We start from the raw sequence: 24,028 nt of genomic DNA on the forward strand, positions 1-24,028 counted from the left end.
ACTTGGTTTGAATGCCGGATCAAGTGGGGTCCACTTACAGTGTGCATTTGGAAAATCCACACCCTTCATCAGTTTCCTCGCCTTGTGTTGGCCTAAGAGCTAAACTATAAGGCCGATCTGAGTTCTAGATGGGTCACACGGTTAATCACCGTAGGGACTACACTCACCATTGAAGCATGTTCTCCTTCATTATACGTTGGGTGTTCTAAGTAGGTGGGGCCCACTATGTTGTTTGTAAGTGATCCGCTCCATTCATTGGTTTCTCCGTATCATGTTAGGACATTGGGTTAAAAATGAGGCAAACCCATTAGTCAGGTGGGCCACATAATCCGGATTAGTTGAAGATGTTCACCCTTTAAGGTTTGAAGAGCTTCTTCCGAGATTAGAAATTTTAGGGAAGGAAGTTTCCTTCAAACACGTCTCTATACATGAGGGAACCTTGTTTGTTGGGTGCAAGTATAATGTGGGGTCCGTCATGATATTTGTAGGGAATCCACTCCATTCATCGGTCTAAGCAAGTCGTGTTGGCCCATGAGTGTTAATTGTCAAATATTAAATATTCTCCCCTATTTATATCTTGGTTTTATGAACATAATAATGCTTAATAGTATGTTTTATACACGTTTGTGTTGCAAGGTGAATTTGAGAGCTTGGATTGAAAAGAATGTTAAAAACATGAATTTGATGCTCAAAAATCACCAAGGCAAGGGATGGATCGTAATAGACCAAGATTGAAGAACTCACATGCCAAAGTTCCAAGGAAACCAAGTGAGGAATGAAGAGAATCAAAGATTTGAAGCGAAGAAAAGGAATTTGCGTGAAATTCGACTAACTCGAGTTCTGGTTTGACTACCCCGAGTTCCGTTTCGACTAGCCCTAGAAACTTCGGCTTGAACTCTAGCAACATTATCTTTTAAATTCGCATGAATCTCGACTAGTTGAAGATGACTCTCCACCAGTCGAAGATTTTTCTCGACCAATTGAAGGTTATGCAGATTTTACGCGGACTGCGTAAATTTGAGGCAGTTTCCGAACTTTTCCAACTCGGTGCGAAAGTTGGAATTCCTCAATATAAATAGGAGTTCCTAAGATGCTTCAAAGCATCTTCTAGGATTTAAGGAGTGGAGAAAAAGGGTGAAGCCACCGCTCGGGATTTTTTCTTCTTCTTCCATAGTTAGTCTTTATGTTTTGTTTGAGAGTTTTTAGTTCAATCATGTATATAGTTGGATAAACCTCTTAGCTAGGGCTAAGAGGTGAATCTTATAGCGTGATTAGGATGTTTATTTTTCTTTGATTCCTTTTTATGTTGAACTTCATTAAATTCTAGTTTGATTATAAGGAATATTCTCAGTTTTCTATGGATTATTATGACTTAAATTACAATGGATGCTACGATAGCTTTGAATATCTTCTTTTTCTATTTGAGATTGTGGGATTGGTAAATCTTGTTGTTCACTATCGTCTCCTGGAAATGGTAGGGTGACGGAATCCCTTCCAATATTCACAATTCTCCTCCATTGAGGTTAAATCAATGAGAAGTTCAGAGATTTGACCATCTCTTTCTCCTAGATAAGATAGGACTCTGATTCCAGTTGGATCTCTTAAATCAAGTACGGTAGCATCTTAATAGCTACAAATGGATCCTTGGCACCCTATTTCCCACCTTTAAATTCATAAGTTTTAATCTACAATATTCACAATTACTCCCTTTATTTCAGATTTCTAATTTAGATCTTCTTCTAGCTCTAGTTCTAATTACTTTCAGAAACGTACAAGATTAGTCCCTGTGGATTCGACCTCAGTCTCACTGAGATTATTACTACATCGTGACCCTACACTTGGGGTTGTGAACAAGTTTTTGGTGCCGTTGTCGAGGACTATGGCTATGCTTTTCTAAAATTAATTAGTATTAGAATTGGATTATGATTAGGGTTTTTAGATTTTGTTTTTAGGATTCATCTTATTGTTCTTTTCTCTTTCTTCTTCTAACATTGCTAATATAGTTTGATTGTTTTAATTTTGTAAGATTTTCAATTCTAGTTCTTCTCTTCTAGTAACTTCTTCCCTTTACTTACTTTCCATATTGCTGTAGAAATTTTTTTAAAAATTTATTTTAGGAATAGATTCAGAATTAAGATTTCACCATGTACATGCAAGAGTGGGCACGTAAGTATGCTAATATACTTCTAAAAGATGAGAGTTATCAGGAAGAGCTGTCAGATGATTATGTTAGGAAACAACCTTTATCTCAAAAAAATTTTGAAACCTTTATCGAGAACCAACCAAAATCAAGAAGTCTATGCGTGATCATATGCAGGAGAATAATTACACTCCACAGATTAAGAAAACATATGTGATTATTGTAGTGAGAACAATTATCACCCATCAGGCAATAAGAAAACATTCTGTGATTATATTATGGGTGATAACATGTACCAACAACCACCAAACTCTCCCACATACGACCCATATGACTATGATTAGTGGAAACATCAAAATTGGAGAGATGAACCAACAATCGATTATAGTGACTATTCTCTTGGATTCCCTACCTTTGAGATCCAAACAGAAACCATCCAAGAGAATTCACTTCAGAATTTCACACAAAATCTAGAGTTCATTCAGCAAAACACACTCCAAGCATTATAAGAACTTACAAAAGATAAACAAAAGATATTTTCATGTGTTGCGATTTTGGAACATACTGAAATTGAGAATGAGGAGTTGGATTTTATTAATAAACATACGGTTCAATTTCCTGAAGAGTTAATCTTGATGACTGTCCACATGAATGATCAAGAGACACTAGTATTTTTCAAATATAATGATGCCGACACACTCCACCCACATAACACACTTGATCTCAATAAGGAGGAAGAGGTTAGTTTATTCGTGTGACACCCCAAACTTTTCAATACCCGAGTACTAAAAGTTCTCTAGTGTTACCATGGAAAGTAACATAATATATACATGTGCATGATACCAATCTAACTATCCTAACCTTACATTTATTCCTGACATAAATCTAACCGTTAGTAATAATCTCCATTCATAAATCAAGTCATCCGACCATTGATCATGTGGTTTAATATATGTACCTTCCTTTGATTAAATCAGTGAATAACTCTTTATCTATAATGATTTAGATGTAAGTTATTTTGTAAGAATTATTTAGAAATGGACATATAACCATGTAGAACCATTATATTTCACAAAACTCTTAGATCAACAATAATTACGAAAATGCCATTAACCTATACCCCTGAATTCCAAATCACATGGTACTCATGATCCATTTCATGTGAAATTTTATACCAGGCCTAATTATCATAAATTAACCACACATGTCAAATTTTAGCCCTTAGATCATAGTAAACTAGCTACTTGACTTCTACATACATTCATACACTTATCGGATAAAGATTCTGATCCATTCATCTTGTTCACCCCATATGAATATGCTTAACCCAGAATTGGAATTATAATCTGAGGAACTTACACATGTTCACAAGTCACTTGAATCTAACGGTATACATGTCCTACCCCTAGTCACTCTGAAAACCCACTTTATGTCCATCCATTTATGAAACTGATTATATATCCACCTGCATACATGGTCAGAGTGCTAACCATCAAATTTCCTTATTTTTAGCAAGTCACCTAACCATCCGTGATGTTTGGATCCACCAAACAGCCTCATGAACATCACGGTAAACCGATCATCATGAAGATCTTAGGATACAGGCCCAAACTACCCGGTAACTTATCAAACATAGGTGTACAAATACTATTTCAAAGTACGAAGTGTGTTAACCACTAAAGGAGCATCTAGGCCATCCTTGATGGATCATGGCCCAAATTTAACCAATTGAGAGATCTCAAGAAATAAGGATTGTCGGTAAAGTTTCACTCCTTTTAAACAGTGTAGTAGGGAGGAACGGATGACAGAAGTTACTGAAAAGGAAAATGAAAAATTTGTAAACATCAAGTGCATGGAAAAACACATATGAAGAAGGATTGTGTTATACGGTGAATACTACCCCCATGCATTGGCGGATCGTGTGGCCCACCTGGAGATCGGATCTGACTCAAACTTGAGGCCATGGGCCACCACAACATGCAGAAGATGGTGGAAGGCATGGATCCCCTGGAAGACCATCATAAGTGGACCCCACCAATCCCCAACTACCATGCGGAATGTCCGCACACTGCTATAGTGGGCGGTGAAAATGTTATAGCAAAGGGAATCATCCCATTTTCCTGTCTCTGATGTGGCCTATCCGATTAGTGGATCCACCACAAATTTGAACTCATGCCCCAACTAGAGGCAAAACTAGTGGCCGGGATGGATCACACCAAAATAGTTGAATCAACTGACCTCATCCACTCTCGAAACGAGGAGAGTCCAATGATGTTACAGTGCCCAGAGAAAACATGAACATGAGGATTTTTCCCATTCAAACTCTGGCTACAGTAGCTCTAGTAAATCTGAGCCATTCAATCCCTAGTAAGGGAGAATCCAAAGCAATCGGAAGCCTAGTGAATCCCCACATCACCGGGACTGTCGAAGAATTTGGTTTCATATACAAAATTACTTGAGGAGAGGGCAGTTACGCATCTTTGCTGGGACCACTAAATAATGCAATCTGAGTCCTTGATCATGACCTGTCCTAAGCTTCCCTGGACCAATCCGACCCATTCAGGAGAAACGGTTCAAGGGGAGAAAGGCTAGAAAGAAATTGGTCATTGTAGCTGAAGTCATCTTCCTCGTCGAAAGCTTGATCATACACACATCACTGGCTATAATCTCAAGATCCAAAATGATCACTCACTGGGCCATTAGGATCAACACAAGACCAAAACAACCCAATGGAAAAAGATCAATCACGTAAGAAGCTAGAATGAATCAAACCACATCCTACCACACCAAGTGCGAACCCATCATGCGCACCTCTCGGCCTAGCAGGACTGGGACTCTTTAGCTTATAATAACCGACTATAAACCCCTATAAAAATAACCAATAAGAGGAAGAATGAGAATAAAATCTGGAGGGAGATTTCAAGAGGAAAAGAAGCAAGAAAGAGAGAGAGGAGAGGATCTAACACTGAGGGTAGTGACTAGATCTGTTTGGTTGGAGTGATCCTAGATAGCCGTCAAGCAACAAAGAAAGGAAGAAATGAAAGAAGGAATTTTCAGCAGGAAGAGAAAGCACAGATGCTGTCTTAAAAGGCCATCGAGGCACTTGATCGTCTTAGACCTGAGCCAAGTAAAGGAGATGAGAAATCCAAAAATTGAATACATGAAGTTTTGGAAAGGGCCTAGTCAAACTGAGTCGACTCATTGTAGAAACTCGCTGAGTTTCAGGTTTTGACAAGTTAAGAACAATCACTAATCAAAGTGGGTAAATATCTACACTCCATTCTAATTGAAGTTCTTAATTAAATCAGAAACTACTTCAATCCCCACTCCCAATCCATATCTACGCTAAACCCTAACATTTGACCTTAACCATATGATGTTGAAATCTAACTGTGGGAATTATGTTAAGCATGATAGAATCCAACCCTACAACTTGGATGTCAAATTCTGACAACCTTATAAAGAATCTGGTTTTTATCCTTTAAGCTTACTTTGATTTAATTGATGGGAATTATCCTACCTTTTCATGTTTACATATTACTAAGAGTTACCCTTTCAATTGATTGACTTAGTAAAATCACTTATTTACCCTTTTTGGGACCTTAATTCATTTTGTGTTCCCTACATGTAAGTGATGTGCTAAAGGTATCACAACTAGTGAATCAAATATTTTATCATAGACGTAATGCATTACGGGTAGTGGCCCTCTTGGTCGGCATGTAATTCTATGGGTTGGTTGGTGTGGTGCGCAATTAATGTAAGTAAATCACCATGCTTGATACATCACTTCTCAGGATTGGATGTCGCATATGGTCGCTCCATGAACACATCATTGTTGAGGCACAAAAATATTTTATCTTTCTAGTGCATAAGTTGAAGTCCTCCTGTGGTGCATGGATAAGCGTGCCAGTCTCTATCTCTGTTAGGCTCCCCTTCTCTTGAAGAAAGCCTTATGGGCCACCTGGTATGAAGGATGGTTGTGCTTTGTCTTAAGAAAATAAGGAAAGGAGGTGCGTTGGAAGCCTTGTCTTAAGGAAATGAGGGATGGATGTTGCTTTGTATTAAGGAAGAAGTGGTTGAACACCACTGTTTAAGGAAGAAGGTTGGGTATTGTCTTAAGGGAGAAGTGGTGGTGATCACCACTATTTAAGGAGGGGAGGAGCCTGAGAGGCTTATAAATACCCCTCCCCACTCCTCATTTAAGAGGATGATGGAAGCTAGGAGCCGCTCCTCCTCAGGAGAGAGGAAGGAGTTGCCCTGGAGTGAAGAGAGAGGGGAGTTGTGCCCAGAAGTTGTGCGCTAGTTTTGTTGCACCACTATTTGTGGAAAGCAGGAGAGTTGCGCCACTTTTTGTGGAGAAGGCTTTGTTTTGACCAGAAATGAAAAGTATTTGATTTGGGGAATGATCTCACTCAATAGTGACAAAAGGTAGAACAAAGAGAATAATTATCAATTTTATTCATTCTAAATTCGTTACATCCTTTTGATCTTTTGATTCCAGGATAGAATTTTAGAAATGTAGAAATACAAATATTAAGTAAAGCTTAAAATAAGAATTTCGGCAGCATTCCGGCCCATATTGATCATATCTCCAGGGGAGATGAGTCGTGCGGGCTTCCCATGCATTTCATCTCTTATTGGCATGACAAATGAGTGCTTGGATCCCTTTGAAATATCTGGAATGGCATGAGGATCTAAAAAATTGCAACAAAACAGCTGCCTCAAAAAGTATCGCCAGGAGTGGCGCAGCCTGGGCCTTCTACACCCTGCACTCTCTCTCCTTCTCTCCGTCCCCAACATGTCAAAGGCACTGGTTTTCCGAACATCCGATCCTACGAATGAGGGGGGTAGGGGGTATTTATAAGCTTGAAGGATCAACTTCTCCTTTAGAACTCGAGTTGCGCGTGTCCGCGCAACTCCCACCCGCGCAACTTGCAACTGGCACCATTGGTCTATAAATACCAGACCGCCCAATCATTCATCACTTCAGAATTTCATCTTTCTCTTAGCGAAGCCCTTTTCCGTGCTATTGTTGCGTGTAACTCGTGTGCGCAACTTGCCCATGCAAGTCTCCAGCGCTCTTTGCCAAAAACCCCTGTTCCAAAACTCTGCTAAATTTTCTTCCCCTTTTAAAACTTCCATCTTCAGCCCAACAACTCTTAGTTTGAGATCATGCATCGCTCGTCGACATCCTTCTCGGGAAGAAGGAATCATCCATCTTCTTCAAGGTCCAACCAACCTTTCCACTATTCTTAAAAATATGCAGAAATAAACGAAGAGACTTTGGAGCTTCACAACCCCTTTACCAACAAACTGACCGTTATTCCCATCAACTGATAACGTCACTGGTCAATTCTTCATGGTGAACCTTTCGATCAATGAAATATCTTTGTCTCCATGGACAATTAGATCATGAAAGAGCCAAGAATTCACATAGGCAATCTAGAAAAGAATGAGCCCCATCAAAGAGTTGGCAGGATTCATAAAATGAGATTTTTACGTCCATGTCACAATCCTCAACATCCTTTCCCGGCCCACTATTTCGAGACTACTCAACAACTCTTCTTCTCCAAAAGACTACCTTAGAATACAAAAAAAATTTCAGCAGCAGGTCTCCTATCTCTTCGTAATTTCTACAGCGCTTGGGCTCGAGCCATCATTCGAAGACACACAACTATTCTGGAACAAATCAATCTCTCTGATGCAATCATAACTAACGTCGGAGCATTTTCATGGGGATGCTGCTATCTTTAGAGGCTTCCTCAATCATTGGTCCCCAATCACCAATTCATTTCATCTTCCCTCAGGCAAAATGAGCATCACCATATGGGACCTTCTTTGCATAACAGGTCTTCCCATTATGGGTAACATCTTCGATGCCTATGTACCCTCTAATGGAGAGCTCACTCTAGCTTACGCAGGAGACAGTAAATCTAAAATTTCAAAGACCACTCTTGAACTCTTCAGTGCACTAGCCAATTTCCCTCAACCTAATCGCATTACTTCTCTTGAATGCCTAACTTACTTTTCTCAAAAATTATGGTATATCTCCCCCTTTCTTTTCAACTTCAATCTTATACGGTCTGATTTTAATGATAATTTCTTCATCTTAACAGCTTTGCAGGTCATAACCATCAAGAACTCAAAACCAACCCCCAGAGTGCCAAGGGTATTGCCAAATACAGTTCTTCCTGTGAACTGGCTGCCTTCTTAGCCTACTAGTTGAGCATAGTGATATTCCCAGATTCCAAACAAATAGACATTATCAGACCATCCTTCTTCATAGTTGTAGGTGCGATGGTAGAAGAATAAAAATATTCGCTAGCTCCCCCAGTCCTGTGTTCCTTGTACCATGCTTTCGAAGATGTTATCTCTGGTTCCAAGAATTCTTCTTCCGACTCTTTTGCTATCTATGCCCCATGGCATTTCGTTGTGGGTTGGCTAGGAGTTTATATTTCCCTTGGACATTTGCTGATTCTAGAAGAGTATATTCGAACCCCGATCATCTCCCTCTTCAACATTACCAACTAAGAAAGATGATCGAGAAGTAGAATAGTTGGGTTACTAGGAAGATAGAAAGCAATGATCCTATTGACTTCCATCAATTTCCGTTCACCAGCTCTCCTAAAGACATAACAGTCATCGACGATGATTCCATTTCATTTGGCAAACATTCTTTTCTTGTCCCCATCAGATCTAGTACTCTTCCTTTGAGGGAAGGTAGCGTATTCTGGTGTGAACCATCCTATCCCAACAGGTTTGCTCGCCAGTTTGGATTCGATCAAACTGTGTCGGAGACTTGTGATATTGTTACTAGAGAAATGAGAAGTTACGAAATTGGGCCATATAATTGGGCTTTGATATGGAAGTAGCTCCTGAACATTCATACCAGCTTGCATTTCATAATTCCTAGCTATAATTATTTGTTTAGCACTTCTTACTGCTAGATGCGCTGGTGGGCTCATCAGTATTACTTAGTGAAACATTATTACCCAGTAGATCATGCCATATGGATTCTTCCACCGCAACTAAAAAGTTATCAAAAAGACCGAGGCATTGGCTATTTTGAAGAAGTAAATCGTGCCCCCTTTCTAGGCTAACTTTGCATAAAGATTTCTTCAGAAGACAATATCTCTGAAATGAAACCGGCTGATACCCTTGAGGAAGGGGTAACCTTTGGTACGACTCTAAAGAATACCCATAAATCTTCAGATTTTCCAGAAAAAAATGATGATTCTTTGCAATTTTATCCTCCTCCTCCCTTGCGAATTATGGAAGGCAATACTCCTAAAGTATCAAGAGGACAAGAGGCAGAAAAACATCGTTGTTTTCCTCAAAAGGACAAACATATCATCATTGAAAGTTCATCTTCTTTGGAGTAGAAAATAGCAAATGTACTGATCAAGCTCAACATTGTTGTATTCAAACAGGAAATATTGACATTTTTCTTTCTCACATTTATTTTGATATCTCATCTTTATATGAAACATATGAGTATACGCATTTTTAGAATTACGTATTGATTTAAGATTCACAGCATTTCTAAGCTTGAGCAATTCTCATAAGCATATTTAATAGACACATGCTAATCAAAGTAATAAGCTATTATAATGGTCATCATAGCAGCAAATAATTAGGCTCATACGATTTAGGCTCATCATAATGGCAGAACTAAATTTTGGTTATAGTTAGTTGCACACACGATTTAGGCTCAGAAGTAGTTAGAGCAATCATAGTTAAGACTCACAAGTAGTTGGAGTTGGTCTTACACGAATGGCCATTGTAACTCTCTAGAGTTCATGAGGCTTATCGCTGTCGGAGAGTTCACAAACCGTGATCCATCAGAGGGGCCCAGTGAAGCTACTGGGGTCGTGAACTCAATAGGATTTAGGCACAGGGTTAGCCACAGTAACTCTCTAGAGTTCACGGGGCCCGCAAGGCTACTGTTGGGTACCAAATCCAAGGCCATCAGTCCATCAATGAGGGGTCATCTTGCTTCAAAGACCAGTCCTCACACGTTACTACTAAAATCAAGCCAGGAATTTAGGGAGTTATCCTGCTTCAGAGACTCACTTTTCCTTCGTCTGCAAGGTTAGAACCATTCATGAGAGGGGGCTCTTTGGCCACCCACGTGATGCTACCTGAAGCTATACAGACAGCATAGGTCACTGCTAGCATGGGTGCACATGATGCTCTCTCCGGGCTTTTTAAGGCCACAGGCAACACTGTTACTCGTATAGTTCTGTCATATCGCCATCGCCCATAATGATAAGCATTATGCATGTTTGGCTTCATAGCGACGTCTTTCTTGCTATCATATGTGATAAGTCGCCATTATTCTCGCAATTCTCGTACTTAGCTTAATAAGCTTATTCTGCCACATGTAAATGATGAATTGGCCTTGTTGAAATAATAAATCGGAATTAATATACCGCATTTGCTAATGATATGAGATAAAACTTTATAATTAAGATAGTATATCAGCCAGCGGTGCTATTAATTTTGATAGTCTTATGCTAGCAAGATAATTATAGTAATAACAGCTTTTAGCGATTCGGTGATTCGGCGATAATCATTGGCAACTTGGCAATTCATACTTGGCGACAAGATAATGATTGGCGATTGGTGATATATACTTGGCACTTTATATTTGACGATATGGATTTGATATGCTTTGAAGGCCTGCATTTTATTAGTATTTAAAGAGAAATACAATATTAAAAAGAAATAAAGAGTTCTGCCTTTATATGCTTTTGCCAGCCCCCTTTTGATTGAGAAGAACTATGATGTGAATCTTTTGAATCAAAATTACATATGCATTCAGGGATGATATATTTTTATGAAACGAGTATTGACTGGTATACTTATACCTCATCCATCTTTAACTACCACCTGATAGGCCCCATTAGAATATACTTCGAATATTCTTTGGATATTATGTATGGGCCATCCCATTTATGGTCAAATTTGCCCCCTGTCTTACAAGTGACCACTATCGGCCTTTTGAGCATTAACACCATATCATCTCTTTTAAAGGAGTGATGCTTGACTTTTCTGTAAAAAGCAGCAAAGATTCTTGCCTGATATATCTGTAATTGCTGTTAAGCTGCTAATAGCTTTTCATCTAGCAAATCCAAATCTACCAACCTGATCTTGGCGTTTTAATCATTAGTAATCGACTGATGTACTGCTACTCTAAGCGATGCAACTTGCATTTCAATTGGGATGACAGCTTCAACTCTATAAACCAAAGAATATGGTGTTGCTTTTGTCACGCCCCGAACTCGGAAACCGGGCTCACAAAATTCCCGATCGCCGAATCCGGCGCCGACAGCCTCCGTAGAACCCCATTTTCGGATCCCGGCACCCATTCACCAGGTTCCGATCCTGGAATACTACAAGGAGGATTTCAAGTCATCAGTCTGACTCATAATGAGCATAACAAAAGCATAACCCACAAACAATAACCACAAGAACACCACCACAAAATCCACTATGATAAAAAAAACTTTTGAGTACAATGCGGCAGAAAGGGGAAATACAATGCAACAAAAGAAACAAAACTCCAGTCTGCGCGCTCCTGCTGCTACTATGCTGCGACTGCGTCCTGGCGTCACCTGCACGCATCAATCGTGCATAAGCTTATAGAAAGCTTAGAGGGTGGTGTAAGTGTGTACGCAATATAAACGTGCTCAAAATGCAAGGTCAGAGTGATGCGGAATCATGGTGATGAGCACATGAATGCAATCAGCCGTACCAAGGCTATGCAGTGCAAGATATGAATGCTATCGGCCATAACACGGCCATGCGATGCAAGATGCAACTCAAGCATGCCAAACCTCAACATAGTTCTCATTCTGGATAATCATCGGGGTCCAATACACTCCAAATGGCACTGTCGCTCTCCTAGCCGCACAGTCCAAGTAAGCGTAAGAAACCTCACTATCCGCCTGATCAATAGTCTGCCAATACCTATCCGGCACGTCGATAGCGGACCCATTCACGAGCTGGTCAAACTCAGCCTAGTATTGCCCCCTACCCTCGGGCGAGTAAGGCCACACTCCTTTCCAACCGACCACGACACAGTGGGAGACGCGGCCTCCTGGTATTCGGCCCTCGTGCGCTCATATATCCACTCGGTCTCGACATTGGAGTCATCCTCTGGTACCATCGGGTTTAGGGATTTTTACCCAGGGACATCTATGGTGCCCGTATGCTAGAATCAAATATTTCCGGTCTCCAATCCTGCCATCCACGATGTATCTGTGGAGGCTATGGCCCTGATGTCGCTAGGGCATACAGTAACTGAAATCACACAAATGCAAGTGCATGAATCATACTATCAGTCATGCAACAGCCCTGTATATACCATGCACTTATATGAGGCAACTCCGCCTATCAGGGAGCCCATAAACAATCTAAAGGTATATGCTATGATCGGTCATTCCTCACATCAGGCATACATATGGTGCGAATGATCATGAATCATGCATCTATACTAAACATGAATAAAGAGATGGGCTCTAGATATAATGGAGATGGCCCTAGGCGGCCTTCTTACCATAATTTTGGGCCTATCAGTGGGCCTTAGGGAGAGCTATAATGCGGACATTTAACCAACATTATCAATGTGGACGTCAAACCAACACCGCTCCCAAGGAATAGCCTTCCATGAATCACATAAATCTTATTGGGCCTCGTCCCAGCGGCCTTAGGTTCATTAAGTGGGCTGCCTCATATGGGCCTTATATAAGTCAAGTGGGCCGCATCAATGGCCTCATGTACATTGCAATGGGTCATACCCCATGGGCCTTTGAAAACATCACAATAGGTCTCATAACATGGGCCTTATACATATCAGAGTGGGCCTCGACAACGGGCCACCAATACGTCGAATGGGCCTAATCTCATGGGCCTTATATATATATATCAAGGTGGGCCTCTCCAACGGCCAGAAATACATCAATATGGCTCCATCACATGGGCCTAGGGCCCACCATAATATTTATTTGAAATCCAACCTATTCATAAGGTCACTTGGACCTTGGGTAAGGCCCACTGAAATGTTCATTTGAAATCCAACTTATTCATAAGGTCATAGGAGGGTAGGGCCCACATTGATGTCTGCTGCCAACCTGCCACAGGGTCACGGAACCCTCTTTTTTTTTTATTTTATTTTATTTTATTTTATTAAAAAAAAACGTTCATAGGGTCATGATTTGGGGCCCACTGTGATGTGGTCCACAAATCCAGCCCGTTCATTATGTGTGTCCCACTTGACTGAGGGTACAGACCAAGTTTCAGCCGCATCCGAATTTCAGGTAGGCCCCACCAAGTGCTTTTATATGTTTAGACATGTCTTCATATGATTTTAGATGGTGTGGCCCCCCTGAGTTCCGTATAAGGCTGATTTTCGGGGTGGACGTGTAGACTGAGGGGACCCGTCAAATGCACGGTGCTGATGGTCGAAAGGAACCAATGTGGGGTCCACAACTGGGGCCGTGAGCCCAGCTCGACCGTCCGTCCGTTAGCCGCGGCCAGCGCTGACGGCAGCAGCAGCAGCAGCGCTGCTGCTTCGTTTTTTATTTTTATTTTTTTTTGAAAAAGAGTTTTTTTGCAGTTTTTCCTAGGTAGGGCCCGCTTCAGTACGATCCACTCCATCCATTGGTCTCTGTGGCTTGATACCAACCCATAGAGTCCAATATTGAGCTTTTTCAGATGTACAGGAGCATCAGGGAGCAAATCAAAGGTAGGGACACTGTTTCCTATGGTACGGCCCGCCAGAAAATGGGATCAACTTCTTTTTTTCGGCTCAACGCCTAAAATGAGTTGAGGAACAACATGGACGGCTCGGATCTTACATATACATCAAGGTGGGGCCTGCATGAGTGGCCCACCACTCCTTTCTTCTCTCTTTTTTTTTTTTTTTAAAAGTCCATTGTTGCAACGTCCAGCGTCCAGGGACGCTGGACGGTTTGTATATATTCACAAAAATGTGGTGGGTCCCACGTGAATGTGGCCCACCAATATATATATATACATATACATTTAATATTTACCTTATATTGTATATATATATAAGTACATATTATATTATATATTATATACATATATTATATAAAATATAACATACATATATATATATATATACATATAAAAAGATGCATTGGACCCATCCCAACAGTAGAGGGTGCGGATCATCACCTATAATAGAGTGGGCCACACCGTCTGATGTAGATGGACGGAGGAGATGTAACCTATCGGTGGGATCCACACCATTACAAAGAAAGAATGAGAGAGATAAAGAGAGAGATACACGGTGAGATAGAGGAACCCCGCCACTATGGGCCCTCTTGATTAAATCACATACATCCAAATGGGTCCCACCAACAAGTGGGCCCTAAAATTTAAATTAATGAAAAATCACCCACCTTATCTTCCTTCTCCTTGCTCCCTTGGACTCCTTAGCTCCTTACCTTCACTTTTAATGGAGATTGATGAAAGATGAATGGTTGAGATTGGAGATGAGAGGGTGGGCCACACTTGAAGTTGAGAGAGTGTGTTGGATGTGTGAAACTTCTCATGAGATTTGGAAAAATTGCTAGAGAATGAGAGGGAGAGATAGAAATAATGGGTGGAGGGATGGGTGGAGTGATGGTTGTAAGAAAGAAGTGATGAGGGGTATGGTTTAGTTTGAAATTGGTGGAGAAGAGGGATGGTTGAGGTTGAAAATGAGAAAAAGAGGAATGGGTGAAGTACTTTGAGGTATGGTTGCATTTATGGTTAATTAGTGGGACTAATTGTGTAGAGATTCCCTCGAAATCCGCAACGCGCAGTGTTTCTTCGGAATAAACGCTGATCGGCATCTTCTTACCTGGGTATCGGTTCGGTGCGCAAGTCACGGCGTTGGAACCGCGGCGACGACGCGATCGCCAAGACATAAGTTTCGGATCGAGCCGACGTCGGTGCGCGGGACCTGGCTTAGGATCGTGCGCAAACACCGAATTCGGTGCGAAGGTTGCCGGAATTTGACCGGAAGGACCGCGGAAGCTAACGGAACAGTACGGATTAGGACACGGGTCTTACAGCTTTCGTAGCAATACAGTGAGTTGTTCGATAAGCCCATAGAGCTTCTTGCAACTTCTCATCCCAACCGCGTTTATTTCCTGTGACTGTTTTCTTTAATATTTTCACAATTGTCTTATTGAATGCTTTAGCCAATCCATTAGCCGATGGGTGATAAGGTGTCGAGAATGAATTTTAGATATTAAACTTTCGACATAATTTCTCCATTCCCCTGTTCTTAAATGGGGTTCCATTATCAGTGATGATCTTCTTCGAAATGCCATAGCGGTATATTATTGCATGTCGTATGAAGTTTATGACGTTCTTCTCTTTCACACTTCTTAATGGAATGGCTTTAGTCCATTTTGAGAAGTAATCTGTGGCTGCCAAAATGTACTATTTTCCTTTGGATGATGATGGGTTTGTAGGACCGATAACATCGAGTCCCCAGGCTGCGAAGGGCAAGAAGCCACTGATTGATGTAAGTCTTCAAGAGGTACATGTATGACATCACCATATAACTGACATTTGTGACATCACCGTGCATAATCAATTGTGTCTTTGAACATTGTAGGCCAGTAATACCCCATCCGATGCACTCGATGAAATAGATTTCTACTGGCCTGATGAGCCCCACATTCTCCTGGATGAGCTTCTCGTAATATCTGGTTTGCTTCTTATATAGCCAGGCACCTCAACAACACCTCATTTTAGGACTTTCTATAAAGCTCTTTATTACACATAATGAATTTATTTTCTCTTTGCTTTATTTGGAACTTTTACGCTGGATCTTTTGGCAAAATATCATATTTGAGATAGTCCACAAAAGGCTGACGCTAATCATCAATTGTAATCTCTAAACATGACACAAGAAATACTTCAGCAACTTTAACGTCTTCAGCAGGCGGCAAAAACCTTCTTTCTTCGATCGTCACTTGAAGAGGGCTTCTATTAGGACAAGCCAAGGCCGCAGCCAAACTTGCCAAAGCATCTACCCTTGCATTCTCTGACCTCGGTATATGCTTGATTTTAACATCCTGAAATTTCTCCAACAGCTGTTGCGCTTGACGATAATATGGGAGGAGTCCTTGCTTCCTTATTTCGAATTTTGTAGTAAGCTGATTTATTACTAGCTTAGAATCGCCAAAAATCCGTAGCGCTTTTATCTTCATTTCCTGGGCTATTTCCTTCCCTATAATGAGAGCTTGATATTCAACTTCGTTATTACTGCACGTTGCATCTAATGTAAAGAAATATGGCAGCAAGTCACCTTGCGGACTGATAAATATTACTCTAGCACCCGTTCCTGAGGTCCTAGAAGCACCATCAAAGTACATTTGCCACATACCAAGCAATTTGTCATCATTACCTACTCGTCCGGAAAGTTATCACTGATCATTTCATTATCCGGTATAGGGTGGGCTGCCAAGAAATCCGCCACTGCTTGTCCCTTTACTACTTTTGTTAGTTCATAAGTGATCATGTATTCTGACAATAAGAGCATCCATTTAGCCAATCTCCTTGATAACATTGGCCTTGTCATCAAGAACTTGAGAGGATCCGCTCGCGAGATCAAGATTATATCATGGGAGAGACAGTAATGCCTTAATTTCTGTACTGCGAAGATTAGCGCTAAGCACACTTTCTCGATGGGTGAATAGTTGCATTCAGCTCCTATCAGAGTTCTACTCAAATAATACAGCACAATCTCCTTCCCTTGCTCATTTGTCTGTGCTAACAAGGCTCCTAATGAATTTTCTGTTGCGAAAATATAAAGGATGATGGGTCTACCTTTCATAGGTGCCGCTAGTACTAGTAGTTGTTTCAACAGTTCTTTGATCGAATCAAATGTGTTTTGACATGATTGGTCCCATACAAATTCCACCGCTTTCTTCATTAGATGGGAAAATGGCTGACATCTTCCTGCAAGATTAGAGATAAAGCAACAAATATATGCTACCTTTTCCCTGTAAACTCTTCAATTCTTTTGATGTTTTTGGAGGGGGCATTTCTTGAATAGCTCTTATCTTTCCTGAATCAATTTCAATTCCCCTGATAACAAAACCGAGGAACTTTCCCGACGAAACTCCAAACACGCATTTTGACGGATTCATCCTCAGTTGCTTCTTTCTGAGCCGCTAAAATACTGAAACCAGATGTTCACAATGTTCCTCATGGTCATTTGACCGGACCACTAAATCATCCACGTAACATTCGACATGCTTGTGCATCATGTCTTGGAATATATTTTGCATTGCTATCTGATATGTCGTGCTAGCATTCTTGAGACCAAACAGCATAACCTTGTAACAGTAGATTCCCAATGACGTTCTGAATGTTGTAGCTTCCTCATCTTTCGGAGCATTCTTATTTGATTATACCCAGCATAATCATCCATAAAAGAATTAACTACATACTTAGTTGTACTATCAATCAACAACTCAGTAATTGGTAATGGGAAGTCATCCTTCGGACATGCTTCATTTAAATCTCTGAAGTCGACTTTTCACTGGTACAATATTTGATATCCATTTAGGATACTTGACTTCTTTGATAAACCCCACTTTAATTAGTTTATTCACCTCTTCTTTAATTAAGGGAATCAGATTTGGATGGCATCGCCTCTGCGCTTGTTTGATCTGTCTTCTGTCCTTAGAAATATTTAATCGATGCATCGCCACTGATGGTTCCAGGCCTGGCATTTCTGCATATGTCCAAGCAAATATATCTTTATTTTCTTTCAACAATTCAATATATTGGCTAGCTTCTTGTTCAGGGAGATTGGCACTTATGAATGTATTCCGGGGTTCTTCTTCTGTCCCTAGGTTTATTTCTCGCATGTTGTCGATTGTCGGTTGCCCCCCGTCTTCTATCTGCTTCGGAGCCACCTCAGGATGTTTGATCATATTAGTTTCCGTCTCTTCTACTGATCCTATAGTGACCATATTTACTGATGATTCTCCTCCTAATCCACGAAATTTCTCTCATTTTCTTTACTAAATCCGATCAGGATCAAGATACCTTTCCCACTATTCAACCCAGTCGGCTCTTCACAATCAAAACCCATGTTCTTCATTATTTTTCTACTAACAGAGCGGTATCTTTCCAAATCTTCATATGTCAACTTTACGATGTTTATCTTGTTGTCTACCTTCTCTTCTATCTCTACATCTGAGACTACATAGAAGTCGATCGGTTCAGGATGTTTCGTGCTAACTTCAACGTGAAACCTCTTAGGCATAACTGGGAATGGTTTCTTCCTTTCTGCATATGGTAGCGACATCCTGTAATTTGACTATAGAATTTTCAATTGTTTAGGCGACAATAATGTTAGCGGAGGTTGCTGTAATGCCCCAGTTTTTGGAACCCGAGTGTTAACCTATAAAATTCAATGTAAATTTGAACCGCTTATCATTAATTAGAATTAACAGCAATGAAGCTAGAGTAAACCATGCATTGAATAAAAACATTCTGACCATAATAAAAATCCAAATTTAGCACCCATACAGGACTTATACAATCCCAAATAATAAAGTTCATATAAGTAAAAACAGGAATCTATCAACTAGTGGTGGAGCTCAATATGGGCTGACTCCGACTAGTTCCTCGGCTACCCGACCTGCTCTAGCAACCCAGTAAATAGCATCGGCTTGCTCTATACCTTCATCAACTACTACATTTTGATAGCATCAATGGCTATCGCAGTGAGGAGCACCCTCTAAGATTACGCACTCATCATTCATAATCCAATATAGATCGCAAGTCATGAAATTAATTATATTAAACAGGGCATTTCATAATCAAACTCATATACTTAAAAATTAAGCCAATCAATAAAATCTCATTATAAGCAAAATATAATAGCAATTGCAATATAAGGGAATATGTCCAGATAGTAAAAAAAAAAAAAAAAACAATCATATGACTTTCTATTGCACTCGGAATCACATTGTACGTGAACTCCACAAGATGGCTAGAAAATCGATAACGAACTTCATCTCCACCAGGAAATTATGGTACAGGTGAAATCCATAAGGTGAATAGAAAATCAACCTTTATACCTTTTTTTCACCCAGAAAGCATATCGTATGTGAACATCGCAAGATGGCTAGAAAATTGATAAACGAACTTCAGCTCCACCTAGAAATCATCATATGACTGAACACCGTAAGATGAAGAGAGAATCAATATAGGAATTTCGGTATCATTTAAAATTCATATGAACTCTGCAAGATGGCTAGAAAATCAACAAGTGAACTTCAGCTCCACCTGGAAATCATAACGAACTCCGTGTAATGACCCAAAAATCAACGAGATATGTAAATAAAACCAACAAGCCATAGGATGGCGACAATGTTCCATCAAAGCCACAAAGGGAAAATGAACGATCCAAGCCATGTAGGGCAAATATGGGATCTAAGCCGTGTAAGGCTAATGTGCGATCTAAGCCGTATAAGGCAAATGTGCGATCTAAGCCGTGTAAGGCAAACGTGGACCACAGGATAGTAAGTCCAAGGTAGGCTCCATTCATTCCATCATTTAAGCACAAGTGATAGCATATAGTTAATTAATACATGTACAACAAAGATAACATGTTATCATCAAATCCTTTATGCATGTTATAATTAAAAAGAGATGTCTATCATCTAACACATGAATTAATTGTACAACATATTAACATATTCACATATTCACATAATGAGTTAAGTAGCTCAATCAAGTAACTTAAGAGATACTAAATGGAATGGATTAAGGCAACATCTATGATTAGATTAATGAATCTAAGTGAGAAGCTCAAAAGGTGAGTCCTCACCTTAATCAAGCGAGATGAAATCGACTCGAATCACCTCAATATGCATAAATCCGACCACAGTATCCACACCAACTCATCTTAGACTCAACAAGAGGGATCCAAAGTAGCCTTTAAGGAATTCCTATATTAACCCAATACAAGAAACTCAATAATCTTGATGAGGTTTTAAATACTAATATAAGGTGACTAGAGAGTCAACTCACCTAGTTGACTGGCCTCAATCTGGTTTAAACCCGCAAGACGGTCGAGTTGACTTAGTTCGACTCGGCAATGACTTGGCTCTCTCTCTCTCTCTCTCTCCTCATTTTTCTTTCATTATTTTCTTCACTTTTCTTCTATTATTTTTTTTTTGAAATGTCCAGCAAAGCTTGGATCAAGGCCCAAACCCAACTTGACTCGGTTGGACTCGGTTCCAACTGAGTCAACTCGGTTTAGACCGAATAATGGCTTTCTCTCTCTCTCTCTCTCTCTCTCTCTCTCTCTCTCTCTCTCTCTCTCTCTCTTCTTCCCTTTTCCTTCTTCCTTTCTTCTTCCTTTCTTCCTCCCTTTCATCCTCTTACTTAAAGAGGTCTGGCAACCTCTGGACTCGACCTAGTAATGACTCAACTGAGTCAGGCAGGAGCTTAGTGCAGCCGCACCTCTCCCTTTCTCATTTTTTTCTTCTTCCTCTGCTAGCAGCACTTGAGTCACGCTCGACTCAATTGGGTCGAGCAGCCACTGACCCAACTCTCCCTCTCTATCTCTCTCCTATTCTTCCTTCTTCTCCCTTCTTCTGATTCTCTCTTCTCCTCTGATCTTCCTCCTTTCTTTCTTTCTCTTTTTCCTCCAACCTGTCCAGTAGGGTTGCTGGACCGAAACCAACCCGCACTTGGCAAGTTTTTTCCTGATGCGGTGGCCTCGACTCAATCTCTCTCTCACTTTTCTTTTCTTTCTTGCCTTTTCGGATGGCTGCCCTAAAGAAAGAGAGCTATTTATAGCCTCTCAGTTGTTTAGGAGGATAAGCCACTAATCCCTGGGATTAGTCACAGCTTTGCGATTCTAACCCGAACAAGAGCTCGATTGGTTATCGGACAACATGTGCATTTTGGTTCAGATGTAGTTAAGCTAGATTGCATGGTCAAAATCCATCATTGCAGAGAGTCATTTAATGTCAAGGGCCACCAACTGAATGACTCAGATCAGCAGATGGGGCCCATTAGAGAATGGTGGGTTTTTTGCTTAGATGGAGGAGATGACCTAGCCATTAATGGCGGGTCATCGGTGGATGGCTAATCCAATGATCAGAAACGTGTGGATGGTTTGGATCCATCCAATGATCACGGTGGGACCCTCTGGATGGTTTGGATCCATCAGTGCTTAGCTTCAAAAGCGGCAGTGGGTGCAAATCTTAGTTTGGTTATGAAGAAAGCCCTAGTACGAAGGGCTATGTGGATTTTCAATGAAAGGCTGAGATCCCAGGAGAGGATTTCACGCGGATTGCCAGCGTGGAAAGAGAGACTTTCTATTTTCGAAAAGTGGTTGCACACAACCCTCTTGTGCCTGTGATTGTGCAGCTGCATGTGCGAGTAATTGAGTGAACCTTTGGGGGTCTGGACAGATTCAAAACCCCTACCAGATGGACGGTTTGGATCAGACACTAGTGGCCCATGATCAATGCAAGTGATGGCATTTTTCTAACGTTGTCATTGGCAAGAGAAAAATGAGAGAAAAGCTCTCTGGAGATCGAGTCAAAGCTCCTTGACCGGACTTTCCCATTCAGTGCACCGCGGGTGCATGCGCATGTTGTGCACACGCGATGAATGTGGGGCCCATTGTGATGTCTATGATCTGATCCACTCTGTTCATCTATTTTGTCAGCCCGACTTAGGGTCCAATCTAGAGTATTAGGTAGATCCAAGTCTTAGGTGGGCCATACTAATTGAATTAAGGTCTTTTATTGTCGATTGTGTCAATCCAACGGTCGAATTAGTTCCATTTCGACCATCACGAACAAAATGTCCTAAGGGATCATTTGTATGTCTAAACACACCATCATATGTTACTATTCAAATAATATATTATTTTTATTTTTATTATAATTACATGTAAATATATCTATATATGTATGTATATCATAATCATGTTGTGGGTTAGGTTATTAGGACCATCCATCTCATGCTTTATATTAATAAAATTACATTAATAACAAGAAATGGCGTAATTTGTTATATATAATTTACATTGTCACATATTGTTAATATACATATATTATATGGACATTAGTGAAAAAGAAACAAAGATTAATATATATTATTTGTGTATTATTTGTATAGTTATGTATGTCTTATGTTAGAATGTTAAATTGTTTGAAATATGTTGCTTATTATAAATTTCATTAATCTTCGTAATATGTATTTTATGATTTTGTAATTTATATAAATGATTTTACAAATGTATAATTATAATATGGATTATAATTATATATCATTTTAACATGAAATCTTTAAATATTTATAAAGTATATAAATAGAATTTCATAGTGTATATATTTATGTTGTACTATAGTATTTAAAATTTCTTGTACCTTTCTCTAATTGTTCATGTGGGTCAAAATACAAGGGTCTCAACTTTTGGTTATCGATTTATTTTAAATTAACCACTGAATTTGTGAATTTGATATTCTAACTGTCGATTTGTGAGTATTATGACTTATTACATAATGGTTAATAACTTAGGTTTTGTGTACTCTCATACAGATGTGCAATTTTAGTTTATAATGGTAATACCTGAGTACGTAAAAGTACAGGGTGTTACAGTTGCCCCAGTCATCTCAAGTGTCTTGGTACGAAATAAAATTTTGCTTCACATTCTCTTTCCTAGACAACTCTATTTTGGCGACCCCATCCTACACTGTGCTCGTTTTACCTCTAGCTATTTTATTATCTAAAAAGGTCGAGCTAAGAGTCCTAGAGGGGGGGCGAATAAGACTATGCCAAATTAAAATTTAAATGCGGAATTAAGAAGGAAATAAAGAAAGATAACACTTATCAAATTCAAATAGCAGAAATAAATAGCAACCTCAAATGCACAAGTATTGAGAGGTTGATACAAATGTTGTTCTAAGGACAACCTTACACTAAAAACCAAAGGCTTATGGTAAGACAACCTGATTTCTAGAACGGTCTGTGTATCAAAATCCCAAACCAATATAGAGGAATAAAGAATAAAATAGAAATAAATATCTACTGCTATTACAACGTTCACTACATGTGTAGAAAATAAATTACAATCATTCACCACAAATGCACAATAATAAACATTCACCACAACTCTAGCAATTATATTGGTTCGCTTGTGTGTGCACCAACTGTTTAAAAATAGCCACACAACTACTCCACTCCCAATATCCTCACCCACGGGATATTGGCTTTCACTATGAAATAGGTTTTCCAAAGTTCACCCAAAACCTTCACAATTGTGTTTTCAAAGGGCTACCACAATTAAAAACCCCACTCACTGAGATTTTCTGGCTATCTCAGTCAAAACCAAAAATGAAAGATTTTCTGGCAATCTTATAAACTAAATACAAAAAATTAAAATTATACTTATCTGAAGAAAGTACTTCGTTGTAGCCCGGTAGAACTGCTTCTTTGGAGACGAAGAATGTTCAATGTTCAATGTTCAATCTCTCAAATGATAGGGTTCTAGGTCTAAATGAATTTTAATTTAAATCCAACCTTAGGCTACTTTGGATTCAACTTCTTGGATCTTAAAAAGGGTTAAATTCAAAAATCCCTTTTTAATATCAAATAAAATGGAATCAAGAGATCAAAGAATTGAATAACCAAAAAGCTATAAAAATAATTTATAAATACCTCACAATAGCTTCACAATTATGGGGACCGAGTTCTCAAAGATGTGACTTTAATATATTTGGAAAGAGTTATCAAACTCTGAAAATCGTCCTTAATTTATAGGCAAAAATATTGTTTGCTCAACTAGCCTAGTGGTTAGTTCGACTGGTCGAAGGA

Source organism: Magnolia sinica, chromosome 10 (assembly GCF_029962835.1).
Source record: "Magnolia sinica isolate HGM2019 chromosome 10, MsV1, whole genome shotgun sequence".
In the NCBI taxonomy this organism is placed as follows: domain Eukaryota; kingdom Viridiplantae; phylum Streptophyta; class Magnoliopsida; order Magnoliales; family Magnoliaceae; genus Magnolia; species Magnolia sinica.